Source organism: Schistocerca piceifrons, chromosome 2, assembly GCF_021461385.2.
Source record: "Schistocerca piceifrons isolate TAMUIC-IGC-003096 chromosome 2, iqSchPice1.1, whole genome shotgun sequence".
Lineage (NCBI taxonomy): Eukaryota > Metazoa > Arthropoda > Insecta > Orthoptera > Acrididae > Schistocerca > Schistocerca piceifrons.
In genome coordinates, this window is record NC_060139.1 from 347,690,244 (window position 1) to 347,711,912 (window position 21,669).

Genomic DNA, 21,669 nt, shown 5'->3' on the forward strand with positions numbered 1-21,669 from the left:
GTTCTCGATTCGAATTCTGGAATATTTACTTCGTCTTCTTTTGTGAAGGCATTTCGGAAGGCTATGTTTAGTAAATCTGCTTTGGCAGCACTGTCTTCGATAGTATCTCCATTGTTATCGCGCAGAGAAGGCATTGATTGTTTCTTGCCGCTAACATACTTCACATACGACCAGAATCTCTTTGGATTTTCTGCCAGGTTTCGAGACAAGGTTTCGTTGTGGAAACTGTTATAGGCCTCTCGCATTGAACTCTGCGCTAAGTTTCGAGCTTCTGCAAAGGATCGCCAATCTTGGGGATTTTGCGTCTGTTTAAATTTGGCATGTTTGTTTCGTTGTTTCGGCAACAGTGTTCTAACCCGCTTTGTGTACCAAGGAGGATCAGCTCCGTCGTTTGTTAGTTTGTTTGGTATAAACCTCTCAATTGCTGCCGAAATTATTTCTTTGAATTTGAGCCACATCTGGTCTACACTTATATTATTAATTTGGAAGATTGTCTCTCAAGAAGGCGTCAAGGGAATTTTTATCTGCTTTTTTGAATAGGTATATCTTTCGCTTATTTTTCGAGGATTTTTGGATTACAATATTCAGTCTCGCTACGGCAACCCTGTGTTCACTAATCCCTGAATCGGTTTTGATGCTCGTTATTAACTCAGGATTATTTGTTGCTAAGAGGTCAAGTGTGTTTTAACGACAGTTTACTATACGCGAGGGCTCATGAACTAACAGCTCGAAATAATCTTCGGAGAATGCATTTAGCACAATTTCAGATGATAATTTATGCGTACCTCCGGAATTAAACATGTATTTTCGCCAACATATCGAGGTTAAATTAAAGTCACCACCAACTATTATCGTATGAGTCGGGCAAGTGTTTGAAATCAAACTCAAGTTTTCTTTGAACCTTTCTACAACTGTATCATCTGAACTGGGAGGTCGGTAAAAGGATCCTATTATTATTTTATGCCGGTTGCAAACAATGACCCCTGCCCATACTAACTCACTGGAAGTATCTACTTCAATTTCGCGACAAGTTAAACTATTTCTAACAGCAACAAACACGCCACCGCCAACCGTGTTTAGCCTATCTTTTCGGAACACCGTTAGGTTCTTCTTGGCCTGAGCTTACATCCGGCTTTAGCCAGCTTTCAGTGCCTATAACGATTTGAGCATCAGGCTTTCTATTAGCGCTTGGAGCTCTGGTACTTTCCCAACACAGCTACGACAATATACAACTGTTATACCAATGGTTCCTGTATCTACGTTCTTCCCGTGTTCAGCCCGCACCCTTTGTGACTGAAGCCCATCTTGTGTTTTCCCGAGATCCTCTAACCTAAAAAATCGCCCAGTCCACGCCACACAACCCATGCTACCCGTGTAACCGCCTCCATATAGTGGACACCTGACCTATTCAGCGAAATCCGAAACATAACCACCCTTTGGCGCAAGTCGAGGAATCTGCAGCCTACACGGTCGCAGAACCGACTGAGCCTCTGATTCAGACCCTCCACTCGGCTCTGTAGCAGAGGTCCGCAATCGGTCCTGTCGAATACGCTGCAAATGGTCAGCTTCTGTTAGCCGCTCGAAACCAGAGAGAATCTCTTCTGATCCAAAGCAACACACATCATTGGTACCGACGTGAGCAACCACCTGCAGTTGGCTGCACCCTGTGCTCCTCATGGCATCCGGGAGGACCATTTCCACATCTGGAATGATTCCACCCGGTATGCACACGGTGTGCACACTGGTTTTCTTACCCTCCTTGTCAGCCAAGTCCCTAAGGGACCCAACTACCAATAGTCCCAGCCTCTGCGATTGCCCAGACCTTGCAGGGTGAGTGGTTTCCTCTGAAACAGGACAGGTGACAGCATCCGGCTCAGCGACAGTGTCAGCCACAGACAGCACCTGGAACTTGTTTGTGGGACAAACCAGGGAGGCCTTACGTGCGGCCGCCTGGGAAGTCATTCGCCGCCTGCTTCACCCCAGGGCGTCCTCCCACTAAACTACAGGTGAGGGGTCAGCCTCAGTGCGAGCAGTAACTGGGTTGGCCACCGGCGAGGACCGCTCGGAGGCCTCTGAAGCGCTGGACGTCCGTTGGATCCCCACGGCTGGCCCACAATAGTGGTGCCCATCCACTGCAGCCTCGAGCTGTGTAACCGAAGCCATCACAGCCTGAAGCTGAGAGCGAAGTGTCACCAACTCGTCTCGCATCCGCACACAACAATCGCAATCCCTGTCCATACCAAAGACTGTGGGAAACTAAACTATGCAGATAAACAGACTATCGGCAAGTGCTGCGCAACTCTAATATAGATCCTGACGGACACGCACGAACTGTGTCGAGTAATACGCAGATATTCAACAACCTAACTACCGATGCGCTCAGGTGAAACTAAATAATTTGCCCCTGAAAAGGAACTTGTAATATGTCACAAAATCGGTTTACTTTGTGAACTGTGGCTATTAGATTGTTATACACACAGAAACTCAAGAAACTAAACTATTTAAGCACACAGATGATATAATAAAATTCGCTCCTGGTTAGGAACTCGTAAAAGTCACAAAAGCGGTTTACTTATCTGTTCCTGCGTCTGTCGCGGTCGGCTACTACTGCCTGACACCACCACCTCAATTTCAAAAGACTGGAGCAAATTCGATATACTCAGTCTTTGAACCAGAAACTGTAATATGAACCGCTATAGGAAAGGGGAACCTCAGGGCCGGGTAAAGTTCGAGTTACGTGATTGTGGAATTTAGTGGTTCAAATGGCTCTGAGCACTATGGGACTTAACATCTGTGGTCATCAGTCCCCTAGAACTTAGAACTACTTAAACCTAAATAACCTAAGGACATCACACAACACCCAGTCATCACGAGGCGGAGAAAATCCCTGACCCCGCCGGGAATCGAACCCGGGAACCCGGTCGCGGGAAGCGAGAACGCTACCACACGACCACGAGCTGCGTACGTGGAATTTAGTGAAAGGCGCGACTTGTGACATAGTCATGACGACCTACCGTCTTCTAGCTACGGATACAACTGTATTCCAGTTCACATGCCCTGCATTGCATTGGCTAGGGAAAGCATCTGAAGTACAACCAACACAAAATCTGACTTACCTTAACAACACCTTGAATCCTGATCACATACATTCCTTAGAAACACTGATAGCATCGCAGTAGGACAAAATTTCCGTAGGGCAAATGTTGAAACATCATCAACACAAGAGCACCGACGTGCAAATGTGGTAACCATAAGCGTTGCGGCTACTAGTTTTTCCGTGTTACTGATAGCAATTTGCATTCTATAATTTTGTATAACAACCCATCCTCCGGACTTATTGACACATCAGATACCTTTGACTGGTTAGCCGGCGTAACTCGAGAAACGTAGAAAAAAGGAAATTGTAAATTACTGTAACTTGTAAGAGAAGGAAATAAGGATAATGGAAAATGTAGCTTTAAGAAAGGCTCAGATTTCAGAATAATAATATACAACTAGGAAACGATCGATGTAAGTCAACATAGTTTAGTCCCACGTACAATTCCGTTAGTATATTTAAGAAATAGTTTAAAGGGTAAGCAGAGGCGACATTCAGGACGAACTTTTCGAAACTGGGAAGGAATGTTGCGCACCAGAATAATCACTGTGCAGGCTTAAAATTTTGTTAAGGTTCTACCAGGCGGGCTCAGATCAGAGTAAGTTATTGCTGGGCTGGAGACCTAATCGTTATGCCAACAAGGCTCACGGCCAGTGCAATAGACCTCAGAACGGAGAAGACAGGGACGCAATCATTGCTGTGCTACTGAACAAGACGCTGTGAGGTATCACCATGTAACTTCACTGCGGAAGCGACACTACAGAATCAAACGCAGACAGTAAAAAACGAGCTCGGCGACCCAGAAACTTCATTGAAATCGCCACAGGAGACAAGATGCGCTCACGAGTAGGATGGATCACGAGAAATGCGCTAACACATTCAGAGTCACTACGTCACAGGTGTCGGCTCGCCCCGCTAGATAGAAAGACTTTCGGAGCTCTGGATCACATTCTGCCGTACTGCCAGTCTGTCATTGTTACCAGAACCAGAGAGAATGAGAGTCTATTGAGTTTCACTGAAAGCACGACACGCAATGGCCAGACTGCTACTTGCTGACTGCATCACCCAGAGGAAGTAAAAAAAATGTGTGTGAAATCTTATGGGACTTAACTGCTAAATCATCAGTCCCTAAGCTTACACACTACTTAACCTAAATTATCCTAAGGACAAACACACCCATCCATGCCCGAGGGAGGATTCAACCTCCGCCGGGACCAGCTGCACAGTCCATGACTGCAGCGCCCTACACCGTTCGAGAGGCAGTCAACCTGATGCACAACACAGCCGAGGTTTGCCACTTTGCCTACTATGACATCACGGATGAGAAGTTTGGTGAACAGCCAGCCGTCTTCCACTACTGGATCATCATGGATGATCTGCATCAATCTTGGTCAGTCCATGGTGGGCTCTGTCTCGACGACAACTGGCAACCAGAACCACTGTTGCAGTCTCCACCTGAGCGCACGACGGATTATCTTTAAGAGCGCTGAGATGGTGGCCGAATTTATTCATTGCAGAACATCTGAGTGCGCAACGGCTTTCTTGACCCGCTAACGACGACAGTGCAGTACACAACTGTGGGACTGACCTGCGGCAGCGACGTCACGACTCGTTGATAAGGCACCAACATTCCTTCGTGGCCCGTGCTCTTATTGCCGGTTGTCGACTGCGGCTCTGAAGACAGTTACACCTTTTTACTCTCTACTGTACCAACAAATGAGATGTCACCACAGATATCGCTGTATCATTACGCGTCCGGGCGTGCCCTGGGCAACGAACCCTCTACGGTCGATCTCCTGATCACAATGTTATCCCAGCAGGCGGACCACAAGACTTGTGCAAGGAAGTGGTCTTCCGTTACCCTGGCATAGCAAGAGATCAAAAGAATGAGTAAAGTGAAAGCTGAAAGAATATGAGTTATAAGGTATGCTGCTGGAGTCGTCAGCGAATCTTATCACTCATATCCTTCCACCCGAATTTTAATCCCTCTTCCGAGGGTTTCTTTCATTTCCGTTACTGTTTCTTCGATACATAAGTTAAACATTGCGCATCACACTCTTTTTAATTCTAGCACTCCTCTATTGACTGCCCCCTCTCGTTACTTACCTCTGGTTTGCGTGCCTGGTGTATAAGACAAAATGTTCTGTCTCGTATGTCGGACATTAAACAGATAATATAAGTTATCGCGAGTGAAAGGACTGTAAAGGCACCTAGGTACGTCATACGCTAACAGCTTTGCACCTGGTCCTCTCTGTTGCCAGAAGTGGGCCGCCAGTGCACTACGGACGACAGAGGCTTGTGGCGGCACGCTTAATTGAATCAGACCCTCGAAGAGACAGCGCCGCTCTTGCCTTTTGTAGCTGTGCCCGATATTCCCCGGCATGCTATGCGCGCGCACTCACCTGTCGCCAAAGCACACACTGCGCTGCCCTGTCAGGTCGCTTGCAGCGCACCGACCTCCACGGCTAAGTGGCCACTCGTCAGCATCAGCGTTGATTAAAATCTCCACCGACACCGGCACGGCGCAACACTCCTGGCTGCAGCAGTTTACAGGAGCGATCCAGAATACGCCGTAAGAGGAAATTTCAGGAAGAATCGGACATACAACGTGCATCCGTCAGTTTCTAGATTGAATAAGTGTGACGTCAGTCTGGAGGTATACTCGTTATTCTTGCTTGCGGGTACACCAGAAATTGTTTGCATTACACTCACATTCACTGACGAAATGAGTCAATCTAGAGAAATGAATGCATATGAACAAATACGTTGCTGTGGTGCGCAGAAACTGGCACCAGCAGTGACATACCGTGTGGAGTGGTAATGGTTGGGGTTGCGAAGGCGTAATAATGATTTAGCAGTAGAGTTGCAAAACTACGGCAGGCTACTGTAGACCATGGTAAGTAAGCGTAGACCACGCAAGTTTTTCTAGTAGCCTTGGTCAGTTAAGATCGTAATCGCATTACCTACACATTAAGCACTTTGCATAGCTATCAGGCGTTACCTGATGTCGGCTGCTTTGTTTGTGTACCCGATCAGTGTCTTACTAGATTCCGCTAGAAACCGGAGGTGGTGAAAAGAAATTGAGGAGGAATATACAATGGGCCACGTAACCTGCGGAACATTTTTCTCCTTCAATGTTGTCCTCCTGCCTGTTACTTAATAATAAACTTGAATTACAGCAAATGAAACTGTCAGTGTTTACTTCAGGTTTTATTCTAAAATTGTTGATCTGTAATGTGAAACATAGCATGCTGTAGTAAAAATAAAAACTAATACTGATTTATTATATAAAGCCATAAAACGCAATTTCCTAAAAAATAAATAAATAAATAAAACAAAAACATATCACACATTGCTTCAATACTTTATCGAGCATCTACAAAAGGATAGCAACAGGAAACTTTTGCCCTTCAACATGATGAAGAAGGCTCCACTGAGTACAAAATATCAATAAATGTGCATGTAAACTGAAGCTGCACCAAAGGATATATACATACAGTGGACTAACACTGATACGCAGTTCTAATTATGTGCAGATAAGAAAGTCCATCGGTTCTACGAGTTTCTCTCCCACACATTCATTTAACTTTCTTCCCTTGCATTGCTATCAACACTACAGGTAATCCTACCACTTACTAAGTCATTTATATACTGTGCCAAATCTACTGAACCGTAGTTTTGATAAAGTGCAGCTTCATTTAGCAGTGATATCATTTATTAACAACACTACTACTGAATTAGATTTTCACTCTGCAGCGGAGTCTGCGCTGATTTGAAACTTCCTGGCAGATTAAAACTGTTTGCCCGACCGAGACTCGAACTCGGGACCTTTGCCTTTCGCGGGCAAGTGCTCTACACTACTACTACTACTACTGAACATCGACACTAAACTATTTATTACAGATATCATTCATTAACAATACTACTACTAAACAGCATTAATAAACTGTTTATTACAGTTGTCTTCGAACAATTATTTTCAAAGAGCACAATAAGATATGCAAAAGCTTTCTGGTTCTGACTAAGTCATAATAATTACCGAACTAATAATAGATTCTGTTCACTGAAATAGCATTGCCAGTTGTTGAGTAGCGCTGGAACGAAAGCGTTCTGTGTGTATGTTGCAAATCTCACTATTTACAAGGACTTCTAACTCAGTATTACTCGAAACACTCAATCAGAGAATAATTAACGATTTAAAACCAAAAGACTAAACTAAGAGGCATGAAATAATATTACAATTAAAACTGAAATTACACAGAATAGAAAAGGAAGTAAAGTTGGGTGGCATGATTGGCTGGGAGCCACCAAGTGGTAGTTTCAGCCACTTAGTTTGGAAGGTTTCTCCTGTCCTTCGCGAACATTGGCACATTTCCTTCTTGAAGTGTGAGGCTTGTGTACTGAGTTTGGTTGGTACGATTAGATGACTATAATGAGTATGGCTGTACTCAGGTGTCATGTTTGTGTTGCATGATGATGACAGAACGGAGGGGATGAAATCCGATGATGACACATAGCGTAATCCTCTGTAAGAGCACCGAGGGTGCTGTGGAGCTGAACGTCTCTCTCTGACTATATCTTCCCGCCCATCTCCTTATCCATCTGCTACTCCCTCCTTTCTTTGTCGATATCTTCCTTCCCTCTCTCCGTCCATCTGCTTTTCCCTTTTTATACCCATATCCAATTCTCCCCTTACTCTGTCCATCTCATTTCCCATCTCCACTTCTCGCATCACAGTGTCCATCTCCTTTCAGTACCTTTCTCTGTCCGTCTTCTGCTTCCCCTCTCTCTGTGTCCCGCAACGACATAATTTTGTAGGCACATTCAGCAGCATATATGGATATTGTCTACTAATGTACTTCGAGTGGAGTTAGTAGCCAAGAAGTAATAAATTTAATCATCAAGTCTTCATGGCTAATGCGACAGTTTTACCACATAAACAGCGAAAATGCAGTGAGTGATAAACGTTTTCTCTTTCATCATTTTGTGGAAACAGTTTCGTAAAGATATGAACTTATTAAGATTTGTTGCAAGTCACTGTGTGCACTAGTTCTCAAATACCGTATAGTACAGATTATGCAACGTGTACATTATGGATTAAACAAATGGACAAATGAACAAACATTTCAATCATTACTTTCAATCGCATCGTTTTGCACACATCAATCATCAGAAGCATTTTCACAAATACGATAAAGTTCAAAAGTCAAAGAGCAAACAGCTTTTCCAAAGAGTTTACACTGAAGCGCCAAGGAAACTGGTATAGGCATGAGTACTCAAATACAGAGATATGTAATCAAGGCAGAATACGGCACTGCGGTTAGCAACGTCTATATAGGACAACAAGCGTTTGGCGCAGTTGTTAGATCCATTACTGCTGCAACAATGGCGGGTTATCAAGATTTAAGTCAGTTTGAACGTGGTGTTATAGTCGGCGTACGAGCGATGGGACACAGCATCTCCGAGGTAGCGATGAAGTGGGGATTTTCCCATATGAGTATTTCATGAGTGTATCGTGAATACCAGGAATCAGGTAAAACATTAGATCTCCGACATCGCTGTGGCCGGAAAAAGAGCCAGCAAGAACGGGACCAGCGACGACTGAAGAGAATCGTTCAAACTGCCTGAAGCGCAACCCTTCCGGATATGTTGGGCCATAAACAAGTGTCAGCGTGCGAACCATTCAACGAAACATTATCGATATGAAAATTCGGAGCTGAAGGCCCACTCGTGTACGTTTGATGACTGCACGATTCAGAGCTTTATGCCTCGACTGGGTGTGTCAACATCGACATCGGACTGTTGATGACTGGAAACATGTTACCTGATGGGACGGGTCTCGTTTCAGATTGTATCGAGCGGGTGGACTTGTATGGATATGGAGACAACCGCATGAATCTATGGAGCCTGCATGTCAGAAGGGGACTGTTCAAGCTGGTGGTGGCTCTGTAATGGTGTGGACCGTGTGCGGTTGAAGTGATATGGAATCAGTGATAAGTCTAGATAAGAGTCTGACAGATGACAGATACTTAAGCATCCTGTCTGGTCACGTGCATTCATTCATGTCAGTTGTGCTTTCCGACGGACTTGGGTAATTCTAGCAGGGCAATGCAACGGCAGCCCACACGTCCAGAATTGCTACAGAGTGGCTCCAGGAACACTCTTCTGAGTCTAAACACTTCCGCTGACCACCGAACTCCCCAGACATGATCATCATTTAGGCTGTCTGGAATGCCTTGCAACGCACTGTTCTCCACACCCTCCTACTATTTCAGACATTATAGGAGTCCATACCATGTTGTGCTGCGACACTTCGGTGTGCTCGCGGGGGCCCTACACGATATTAGGCAGGTGAACCAGTTTCTTTGGCTCTTCAATGCATGTTTCTCCCTAATTCGCGTAATGTTCTTCAGATCAATAAATACCTTGTAACTAAACACTTGTTAAAATAGCCGAAGTATTTCCTTACTGTTCAAGTTATTTATTTGCAAAATTTCGTCGAGACTGGTTCAGTGGGTTAGTAATAATAAATTATACGTCAGGCATAAAGTGGCAGTTTTTCACTCATCTCAGCGCTTATGACATCATACAACTTGAACTATGTGTCGTACAATGATATAATTTTGTAAATACAGTCACTGGTACATGCGTCTGCAAAATGTGCCACGAATATGGTTAGTAGTAAAGAAATAATAAACTAAAACGTCATGCCTGATGAAAAAATGAACTGCGAAAATGTAGTAAGTGATAGGCCTTTTCCTTTGTGTACCAAGTTTGGTTAAAATCGGCCCAGTGGTTTCAGATGAGATGTGGACAATAGGTACATTTTTATGTATTGCTATGTTCTTTTGCATTGTCCGATTTTAAAGAAATAAAGCCTATACAGTGCCGAACTCTAAACTCAAGTTACTTGCGAAAAACCCATAAAAATTCGTCTAATTGTTTTGGATATTACATTGTTCAGACAGACAGACAAACAAGGAAATTTTAGTAAAACTTAAAAACAGCAACATTTCTTTTTCATAATACGATTTTGATGAAATAAAGGCTATATGTTGTCTCTAGCTATGCTGTGGTTACCACTAAAAACCGCTCAGAAATTCATGTAGCAATACTGGAGACAGAGAGACAGACATGACGATTTTGCAGTTTTGTTATTTATATAGAGACAGGCCCTGTTATTTTTTTAAATTATTTAACTAACGCTGCGTTTTGAAAAATGGTTCCCACTATGCACTTCGTCTTTCGCATACTACTACATTTAGAAGAATGTTGTTTGCTTTGTGCGAGTTGCTGCACTGTTGTAGTGACTTTATTGCGATTTAAACAAAGTGTTAGGGAGGAACCACGTCTAGACCACGTGCAGCTCAGCCCTAGGATTAGACCCGAAGGCGGTCTCTCATTGAGCATACTGGGGAAGCGATCCTTTTCCCGCAGAGCCCCCCCCCCCTCCCCTCCCCCTCGCCCCCTAACGATTTGCAGTGATTCCCTGCAGCCCTGGCCCTCTTCGTCTTCCTCTTCATCCACGGGAATCCAGCGGTTCCCGCAGGCGGTCAGACTCCGTCTCCAGCGCACTCCAGCCCACACAAGAGGCTTCTCTCCCCGTGACTTATGGAGCCCCAGAAGCAATTCAGGCGACGCGACCAGGCCGTGCTATGTGTGTGTGTGTGTGTGTGTGGGAGGGGGGGGGGGGGGGCGACCACACACATTACGGCGGCTGAGCGTCGCTACGCAACCGCTGGCCTTGCGGTGGAAAACCTTGCCGTATCGGACGCCAGCAGCGCTGGAGTTCAAGGCAGCTGGACCAGCAAAACCCTGTTCTGCGATGCGATTTATGGAGAGATGGCAAGAGAAGGAAGGTAACTTCAGAGCTGGACGTCCTACAGATATTGCACGCAAGGAAATCGTTGAACAGCATGCAGTAATCTTCAAATTCGAAACAGATGGCTGGTGCCGTCTCGAAGATTACGTGTTTAGAACGTAAATTTCCTCTCATCTCTTAATACCAATAGCTGGATTATGCAGTTGTAGCGACAAAGAAGGGGTAATGGTAGAGTTTATCGGTTTATAATTGTAGTGAGTCTGCAAATCCAATGGTTCAGGGCTAAGACCTGTTCTGTGGTTCCCTATCACTTATTGGTTTTTCACCTCTGCTAATGATTTGTGTATGGGTGGGAAATTCGAAACCGCACCACTCTTCAGACAACAGGACGAATTGGGGGTCCAGTATGACTGGATAGGTAAGTCAATTCAGAGGAAGGCGAGAGCATTCCAACTCAAACAGAATGAGTGTTACTAACGCACTGTAGTCTCCAGACCAACCATCCGGTTGAGGAGCTTTTCTTTCTTAGATCAAATAATTACCATAACACATTCACACGTAAGTAGTTACTTCGAAAACAAATATTCACTTACTAGGGAAATACAGAAGCGTCCGATCTTACCCGTCGGCTTTGACCCATGACGTCACAAATACCGCGGAAACGACTATAAACAATTCCAATATGGCGGATATAAAAACATCGCATACGTATTGTAAACACTGAAATACACAAGTTTCACAAAAAGCCTAATGACTGTAACGGGACAAGCGTGGGAAATTAGGGGTTTTTGGGTGCGGAGAAACTAAATATACAGAAATGTAGCCACCGACCGCCATTCAAAACCACGCAAAACAACGAAATAAATCAACATCACAAAACTGACCAAATACCAAAAAACACATTCCTATCCATAATCGGACACTTCCCTTAACCTATATAGCTCAACAGAACCTACCGATCACATCCCCCAATAGAAAACTAAGAAACGAAAGCTTCCCTTACACCTACATACATCGGCACTTATGCAGTTTAGCAGGTACGGAAAAAATTTTTCATTTTTTTTCAAAATTTGATCATCATGTGTCGTTATGCGGTGGGGGGAGTCTGCAGTGCCCCCCCCATCCCCCCACAGGCTTCATTAGTGTCAAATCAATATTTTCGAATCATAGGCGGCCGCTGCCGCGGCCGCATTCCAAAAAAAAAACTCCCAACCTAACCTCAAGTGGGCTACGCTACAGATCAATATGTTCATCAAATTGCTTCATATTACGTATACATGTTCATTAGTGTCAAATCAATATTTTCGAATCATAGGCGGCCGCTGCCGCGGCCGCATTCCAAAAAAAAAAAACTCCCAACCTAACCTCAAGTGGGCTACGCTACAGATCAATATGTTCATCAAATTGCTTCATATTACGTATACATGTTCATTAGTGTCAAATCAATATTTTCGAATCATAGGCGGCCGCTGCCGCGGCCGCATTCCAAAAAAAAACTCCCAACCTAACCTCGTATTCAGGGCTACGCTACAGATCAATGTGTAGGTCCCTTACGTCACGGGTGAAAGCCGACGCGTGAGATCGGATGTTTCCAACCTATACCCAATACACAAAACATACATAAATAACCAAAAAAAAAAAAACGGAACTTACCTCAAAAAAGTTCCAGCTCCACAAACTAGATTGGCCACCACAATCACACACAAATGCACACACGCACGCACGCACACACACACACACACACACACACACACATACAAAAACACACACACACACACCAACGAAAAAATACTGAACTAAAATAAAAACCCAACCCACCCAAACGTCAACCCCCTCCCCCACAACTCCAAAATACAACACACAAACACTATACAACAAAATAAACCACCCACCCACCTACCCAGCCCACCCTAACTAACCACTTTCGGTCTATACATTTTACCCACAGCCCTTAAAAAAACCCGAAGAATGCAATAGCCCTCTGGGACACTCTTCCGCCAACAGTACTCATCTAAATGAGACTGAAGGTTGGAAGAGCGCCTCTTCCCCCTCCCAAGAACTGACTTAACCGCTCCCCACATCCCCTCAATTGTGTTAGTGCAAGCCCCAGTATCATAATTCTTAAACTCTAGACTGTGGTTCACTACTAAATGATTAAATCCCCTCTCACCCAACCCCCTATATGAAGAAAACGCATCTGAAACTACTGTGGACCCCGGCTCTACATACTCCTCAATTAACCCCACTAATTCCGGCTTCGACCTCCCCTCCACAACCCTAAAAACACATTCAGTACCCCCACCCCCCTGAACAACAGCCCCCCACACCCAAAGACCAGCCACAGACTTCCCCCTCCCATACTTCCTTTTACCAAACTGCGACTCATCCACCTCCACAAGCACCCCATGCCCACCCAACTTACCCCTGTACTTAATAAATTCGGAACACACCTCACGACAAAAGGAATACCAGTCTAAAACAGTCCTCTCACTCACACCAGTCTCAAACGCGCAAAAACTCTGCCCGCAACTATAACAAAAATAATACGTAATAAGCACAATCTCACGCATGGCCAATCTAGACTTCTCGAACCAGGTACCACGCCTTACAGAACGCCATACGCCATCTTTCCGGCAACACCACATGTATCCGTCCCTGGTCCGAGAGTCCGGAACTTTAACCAATTTCATAGGTTCACGGCACACACCGCACTTCACGACCTCGGCAATTAAGCCAAATAGCTGAAGAAATTTAATCAGCTCTAAAGCTGTCTCCCCCATCATCGCCCTCAACCGAACACTGTTAAGGCGGTCTTTCATATCCATTCCTGAACAAAAAACCACAACCAAATACACTCAATAACAAACTCACCCGACGTACAGCAATGAGCATTAAATTAACCATTAACTCACTAATAGAAATTCCGCTTCAAATCCAACACCTGAGCAACAGAAAACTGACCCCACCACACGAAACAAACGAAACAAACGAAAACCATGAACACACCACCAGAGAGCACGACAAACAAAAACAAGACATCTACAAACACGCCACAATCGCAAATCAAACTCCGCGCCGTAATGACGTCACACACCACAACACGCTTACGTCACGGGTCAAAGCCGACGGGTAAGATCGGACGCATCTGTTGACCCCTTACTAGTGCTTCTTCGTGCCTGTGGCTCTTTGAAGGCACTGAGCATCTGCTTACAGTAGCTGTAACTATATGAAGTCTTTCTCTTCCATTCCTAGGGCTGTTTACTAATTATCCATTATGACCAACTGGAAACAGACTGATGAATCGAGATATATTATGCAGGTGCCATCAAAATAATTTGTAACTAAAAAAAGTTATTACATTTTAAATTTAGAGTGAATAGAGTCCAGGTAACAACAGTTTCTCTGTTGTAGCGTCATCACTATTTTTTGGGGGAGTGTTACCATGGAAAATGGCAGCTCAGCTATAACAATTATAGAAGCCATAACCAGCTGGCGGGTGGCAAGGCGTGGGCATGTCTGTGGCAGCAACAGGAGCAACAGGGCTGTGTCCACGCACTGCGACTTGAGTCGGGCTGTGCACCGCAGTTCTGAAGATGCAGAGGAGGAATGGGGCTTCTGCAGGATAGCCGCGCGGGGTAGCCGCGCTCTCTGGGGCGTCTTATCACGGTCCTCGCGCCTTCCCCCGTCGGAGGTTCGAGTCCTCCCTCGGGCATGGTTGTGTGTTGTCTTTAGCGTAAGTTAGTTTAAGTTAGATTAAGTAGCCGCGCGGGATTAGCAGAGCGATCTAAGGCGCTGCAGTCATGGACTGTGCGGCTGGTCCCGGCGGAGGTTCGAATCCTCCCTCGGGCATTGGTTTGTGTGTTTGTCCTTAGGATAACTTAGGTTAAGTAGTGTGTAAGCTGATGACCTTAGCAGTTAAGTCCCATAAGATTTCACACACACAGATTGAGTAGTGCGTAAGCTTAGGAACCGATGACCTCAGCACCTTGGTTCCATAAGACCGTACCATAAATTTCAATTTTGTTTTTTTCTGCGGGACAGGCTGGCTGGTTCCTGCACATATTGTCTACCATGCGACCTTAATTTTTGTAAATTTGTGGTAAGGTATTATGGGACCAAACTGTTGAGGTCATCGGTCCCTGAGCTTACACACTATTTAGTCTAACTTAAACTAACGCTAAGGACGACACACACACACCCATGTCCGAGGGAGGACTCGAACCTCCGACGGGAAAGCAGCGCGGACCGTGACAAGTCGCCTAAGATACCGCGGCTACCCCGCGTGGCGCGACCTTATTATTGGCTGATAATGGCAACAGGGGCAGGAATGGAGGTATCCAATGGTCAACATAGCATGAGGTTACGGAACGTAGCTGAATTTCTCAGTTGACAAGTGTCTCACAAAAGAGCTACAGTGCTAGTAGTGTTCATACAAAGCAGAGCAATGACAACGAAACACAAAGCAAACATTGCATTATATGTACAACGGTTGCCGAATTTGACATTTCGCGAAGTCAGAAAGAAGCGGCAGGTGAAATATTAGCGTTTTTGCAAGATGAATCAGTGAAATCTGTGGTGTCATATACGCTCGACTGTGCGGACAAGTACATGACGAGAACACTGATGACGTTACGTGCTTAACAAGTGAAAATGATACTGAAACAGGTATCGAGCATCTAGTTCATCGTCGTTGTCGCACAGGGAGCCACAAAACACGTCTCCAGTGAAACGTAGTAAGGGACAATCGTTGTCCAAAAAGGGGTACTGCACATAATTACGTACATGGAAGATCGCCCGCAGCATAGTAAAAAAGAGACAATTATCAATATATTTCGAATAATTCCGCAGCAGTGTGTCCCTTTAGTACATAAGAAAAGCTACCTATATTCAAGGGAGTACAAGGCGCACTTATTACAAAAATTGGTGTTTGCGCCTTTCAAGGATGCTCGTTACAATTTACAGCTTGTGCATGATAGCGATCTACTACATTACGCGCGTCATACTGCACTTGACACAGTTCACAGTGCTTTCAAGGGAAGCAGTGAGTGGTTGTACAACTTCAAAAAGTGCTACAAACTCTAAGGCTTAAGATAACGAAATTTCAAACAAAGCGTCAACTTAAAGACGCACAGCAAACTCCGGAATCTGCCCGATACTTCTTAGATGAAATAAACAAATGTAGCCCACCGTTTAGTAAGGAATTTGTTTTCGACTCCGACCCGTCTGGATATGAAGAGGAAATGCATATGAAAGGAACCCTGGATATTACAGAGACGAAAAGAGTTTTATTACGAACACCTACCAGCGATGCCTTGACGGATTCGTATACAATCGTGCCGACTCTTAATCTGGATGGTAATTGGCTGGAATGTTATTTATTGAGCTACGAGAAGTTGGAAGTACTCTACCATCTATAATTCTTCCTCGTGTGGGTGATCTTGCTAGGGCAGTAGGGAAAATTTATTTCACAGCAAGCAAGAGTGGGAAAATGGGCGTAAGAGAACTACAACTGTGGTACGAGCACTACTTTTGGCCAATACCGCTTATAAATAACTTGCTCTTCCTTGATTCCTGGTCTGTGTATAAAAGTCATACTCCTTTAGAGCGACCTGTTGCTTCCAAAAAGAGTGTAACATTGCACTTAATACCGCCTGGAACCACTAGAGAAATTCAGCCTCTGGATGTGAGTTTTTTCCGGGCCTATCAAACATATTGTCGCACTATCTGCAGCTACACCTTAAAGGATGGCCAGTTTAACGATAGGCTCCACGACAGATTGTTTCGATTCGGTTGCACGCTTTCACATTCCGCCAATTCTCATCACCCCGTTTCACCAATACAATTCTATATGCTTTCTTTGCAAGAGGATATATAGCTGAACGTCCTGCTTGGTTTGTAGCTCACAATGAGCTCGCCTTCGATCTTGTTGGTGTACGCGTGTGTGATGAATGTGACACAACATTTTTCTTTCGGTGTTCATTGTGCACATTAATGGTTTGTTTTGAACATTTCTTGAAGGTCGATGATGTCCAATTTGTGACATCTAATGCATGCATACCGTACAAGATAGATCTCTGCAAGTCCCACACACTCATTTTCTGTCACCTTCCTGATGCAAAAGGGAGTAATTGACAGCGACTATTTTTTCGGTCATAATTGTTCATACAACACTTTCAAATTAGACATACTAAAGATTGAACTTACAACCTCGCACTCAAGGGTTTCCCTGTAAGATCTGCATTTGAAAGGTAGTGTCGACTTGGATATTACACAGTAGTGGGCGTCCCCCGAGGAAAAGAATTCCTAGTTGCCAACTTTAATGGGGATAGCAGAGAATTCGAATCCTGCTGCTACCGACCGGCGGTCTGGTGTTAAGGTATGGTAACCTATTGTTGAGTCAGGTCAACAAGCCAGTGAGGAACAACTGGTGTACCTATGTGATGGCCGAAATCCGAACATAACGGCTCTGATCCGATTTCCACTCTATTGTGGTTTTTTAAGTTTAATTTATTGGCAGACATGAAAAATTATCCTCCCTCGCCATTCGCTTGCGTTTTACCCCGGCAACACATCGGTGGTTTCTGATACCTGCAGAACATTGACATTTGTGTTTTTTTTTATACACCGTCTTCAGGCCACGAGTAGCCTACCAGGACCATCCGACCGCCGTGTCATCCTCCGAGGAGGATGCGGATAGGAGGGGCGAGGGGTCAGCACACCGCTCTCCCGGTCGTTATGATGGTGTTCTTGACAAAAGCCGCTACTATTCGGTCGAGTAGCTCCTCAATTGGCATCACGAGGCTGAGTGCACCTCGAAAAATGGCAACAGCGCAGGGCGGCTGGATGGTCACCCATCCAAGTGCCGGCCACACCCAACAGCGCTTAACTTCGGTGATCTGACGGGAACCAGTGTATCCACTGCGGAAAGGCCGTTGCCCGATATTTGTGATTAAATTGGGTAATTAATTTTATGGACTTACCAATTAATTGAGACTTAGCCCCATGATTACTAATGCTTAAATCATGATCATGTGTAGTCTGTGAATACACAGTTGGACCTTTCTTTCTTTCTTTCTTTCTTTCTTTGTATGTCACCCTAGTGCAGAGCTGATGTGGGTTATCGTGATCACGTGTACGGTGTGAAGTCACGGTTGGAATTTTCTTTCTTTGTGTGGGACTGTACCGCACGGCTGATGAGGACTGTCCATGTGGATTATGTGTTTCAGAAAAGTCTCCGAGCTACAACACTACATCCACAGCAAACACTTCATTAAAGTTTGATATTGTCTTTCTTTAGAGGTAAGGCTAAAAAATGAATATTAAGAATGGTGTTTCGTAAGTGAAAGGCTGTTCCTGCCATGTCATCGGTGTAGTGCACTACTGTGTAAGGTTGGGTTGATGCTGTGTGTCACAGCAAAGGTGAAGGCCATTGGTAGCTCAAGCAAACAGAATGAGAAAGTTAAAAAACTGAGATTCATGCTACTACAATCATAGCACTATGACGTGGTGGCCACGAACCCTTTAGCATGTGGTGTGAATAACCCATGTTTCCTTGCTTTTGCCAGATGTCGGCAGGGAAGCCGACTGTGACATCAGAACACGGATATGCCGACGCCAAGGAGACCACTCAACCACAAGTGCAGCGTGTGACAACCTGCAGGGGGTGGGGGGTTGATCTCGCCAGGACACCCGCAGCAACGTAGGCGTGTGACTTGCTGTGCCGCCCGGGTTATAACCTACTGTCCCCAGCGCAGGAGTGAGGCTGTTGCTGGAGTGAGCCTGCAGGCTGCTCACCAATAGAAAGGTGCCGAGTCCAGTGAGGAAGAGTCACAAGGAAATCCTGGAGTGCTTGGTCGCAAATTAAATTTTTAGTAACTCTCATTTGAAAGTGTTGTGCGAACATTTATGACAGGAAAAATATTAGCTGCTAATGACTCAGCATGTGCATCAAGACAGCGACAGAAAACGAGTGTCCAGGAGGTACAGAGATCAACCTTCTTCGTACACTTTACAACATGGACATCGTCGAAATACAGAAATGTTCAAAACAAACCGTTAACTTGCACCATGAACACCAAATGAATAAAATGGCGCGCCACTTGTAGTGGGACGAAATTAAGCGTCACCCATCCACCAAAGTCAGCCCAGTTTGCAGGTGACTATAAGTTTAATTTAGTTTTGTTTATGTGTTTTCTTATTATTTGTAATAAATGTGAATTATCTAAAAGTTTGTATTTTTTTATGTGTTTCATGTACGGAGAGGTCGGCGCAACGAACGGGGACAGCATCTTCGTTGCCGCGACCAGAGAGGAAATTGCTGGCCGCTATACGTCGCGGGTCGACAGCCAAGGAGCAACAGAAGATCCTGGAACCGAGTTGTTGCGTCGTGCTTCTAAAAATTAAAAATGAAGTTTTATACTCTTTTTGTACAACAATGACATCATATAGATCTTAATCTTATTGAAATATCAGTCACTGTCTGTCAACGCTCAAGTTCACATCTGTATGTGTAGTAAGCTAATAAAATAGTCTATGCTACTAAAGTTGAAACACGTGTCTTGAAGATTTATTTATGAAGAGTTATGTGAACGGATTAATAATATATTTGACAAGATTATTGATTCAGACAGCGTTGGCCGAAACTTTGAATCTAAAAAAGTTTATTTAATGTGTGATTCTGATATCGATTAGATCAAGATAACGTGTGTCGATATAATTTTCTGAGGAGAAACAAACGAAATTTAAATTCGAAAAAGTTACGAAAACCAATTGGCCCAAGTGATGTAATTCTCTGCACACGACTCAACTGATGTTTTACAGTTTCGTTCAAGAACCATCCTATGACAATTTAAAAAGAATATGAATCATTTTTGAGGTGGGTTGTAACTGACGTAGGTGACGAAGTCTGCACATGGTCATATATCAAACGAAAACCTACTACGTCGTTACACCGCACACTGTGACCTCAAACGTGTACACAATCAAGATCGGAGGCGAACTCACTGGGAGCTAGAAAACGTGCAGAACGTTTAGCTAGATATCCACACTTACAGAAAGCATATAGAGTGATATTGTGTGATTGCTCTGAAAAGCTAATCATTTACGTATCACACCATCTTCTTCCTGTCGGTTAAATTTCGCGTCTTTAGCACGTCATCTTTGTAGTGTAGCAACTATAATGGTCAGTAGTGTATAATGGAATGCTTGCTTTGTTTAACGTCGCTATTGTCCTGCACTGTGTAAACACCACTAACATTGTAGCACTATTGTGAGACACTTGTCGAACACGCAGTTCAACTACGCTCTGTAGCTTCATGCTGTGCTCACTATTGGGTACTTCCAGTCCTGCCGCCTATAGCCACTATCAACCAGAATAGAGGTCGCATGGTAGACAATATGTCGCTTTCAAGAAGTTCGTTGTTAGAAGGTAACACAAGCTGTCAGTATTGCGGTTGCATTGTAGAGAATATGTGGTGCGTTGGTGCGTCGAATGCCGTGAACATCATTGGCCTTTTGTTACCTCGCTTTCAAGGAGTTCCTTGTTAGAAGGTAACACTCCGTCAGTGATAGTAGTGCGTAAATTGTTACCATATTTATTCAACATGTGCCGCCTCGATCACTATGGAAGCAGCCTTGTGAAAACTGAGTTCTGTTTTAGTTATGATGCTGCGGGATATTCTGCTCGTGGTTACTTCGGTCATTTTATTGTTTTTTTTTCGGTCGTATTTATACCTCCTGGTCGCTGACAAACTTAGTTCTAATTACTTACCTCCAAGATTTCGTATCAGTTCTTGATAAACCAGTCTGTAGGGACTGGACGAGTTATCATGCCTGCCAAGTAACGCATAATCTGTTTTTTGTTCCAACACTGTGGAGCAAGAGCAAGAGAACTTCGCATTTATTCTGCTTTATACACACAATACATTTTTATTTTTTGCAAAATTCTGTCCGCTACCTGTCTGTGGCTTTCCTTCTGTCTCTTCATTCTTTATAACATTTATTCTGGCAGTCAGTGTGTAAGATGACCCATCTAGGAATTCCCCCAACACTCCCCCCTTGCCAACAAGAGCACACTTTTGATGTCAGGTAGATTGACTAATTCATTAAATTTATCACTTAATTATCCCTTCACATTCTACAAAACCTCCAGCCTTCTCCTCATCTCTCCCACTTCACTTCCTCTCCCTCGTCAGGAAATTGGCAGGAGAAAGAATCTGTGCTGAGCTGCTGGAGACGAAGGATCTCACGACACAAAATTCAAATCAGTGTCATTTGACATAATAATAAATTGTTAAATTCAGTTTGCATATTCTTTATTTAATTAGTTTGCGGGAGAGAGGGCTCCTCTATTTGCGTAGAGTTCACATCTGTACCCACTGCTCCCACTTTCCATGATTTAATAACTACAAGCACCAAAAAATGGAGTGAAGTGCGATACATTAGCTGCTGTTTTGTGTTGCCCGTGTGTGTGTCAGCGAGCAGACGTGGCCTGATTGCTGCAGCGAGCAGATGTGTTTGCTCAGTGTAACAGCGTCACGTTATACAAGATATAATAAAATTCGGTCACATGGACTTCACATCGTTACTCCTTTTCTACTAGCAATACATAAATGTCTTCAAAAAAAATAATTTAAACATGTTTCACAGATTACCCTTTATAATCATTGTAAGCAATGAATAAAAGAAGAAATTAGCTAAAAGTACAATAACTTTTTTAAGGAAGTGGTTTCGGTTGCGAATGTACACCTTT

At 44.2% G+C, this 21,669-nt stretch overlaps 1 pseudogene; it reads right to left on the reverse strand.

Moving 5' to 3' along the window:
- Positions 1 to 17,739: 17,739 nt before the first annotated feature.
- On the reverse strand, positions 17,740 to 17,856 carry LOC124778426 (annotated as a pseudogene).
- Positions 17,857 to 21,669: the final 3,813 nt, after the last annotated feature.